The sequence below is a fragment of the Octopus bimaculoides genome, chromosome 2 (genome assembly GCF_001194135.2).
Source record: "Octopus bimaculoides isolate UCB-OBI-ISO-001 chromosome 2, ASM119413v2, whole genome shotgun sequence".
Lineage (NCBI taxonomy): Eukaryota > Metazoa > Mollusca > Cephalopoda > Octopoda > Octopodidae > Octopus > Octopus bimaculoides.
The window spans coordinates 1,288,018-1,288,399 of record NC_068982.1 but is presented as its reverse complement, the minus strand read 5'-3'; the positions used below and the strand labels follow the sequence as shown (position 1 = coordinate 1,288,399).

Sequence of the window (382 nt, the reverse complement as noted above, 5' to 3'; positions counted from 1 at the left end):
CCTGGGTTTACCTCCTTCACAGGTTCCCTCCACAGTTAGAGATTGGCACTTTTTTTACACAATTGTCCTTGTCCATATACATCACATGACCATACCAGTGCAGTCATCTCTCTTGCACACATCTGATGCCTCTTATGCCTAATGTTTCTCTTAAGATGTTGAACATCACTGACATTGCATGTATGTATGTATCTATATATATACATTACATACATTCACATGCATATCATGATCTATATATATGTGTGTGTGTGTGTGTGTGTGTGTTGCCAGTACCGCCAGACTGGCCCTCGTGCCGATGGCACATAGAAGCACCCACTACACTCTCGGAGTGGTGGGCGTTAGGAAGGGCATCCAGCTGTAGAAACTCTGCCAAATCAGA

General features: G+C 44.0%; 1 protein-coding gene across 6 annotated transcripts in view; it reads left to right on the top strand.

Annotated features, from left to right (window-relative positions):
- LOC106879777 (biotin--protein ligase) overlaps window positions 1–382 on the top strand; it is a 69,603-nt gene that overhangs the window by 65,682 nt on the left and 3,539 nt on the right. The window lies entirely within an intron of this gene.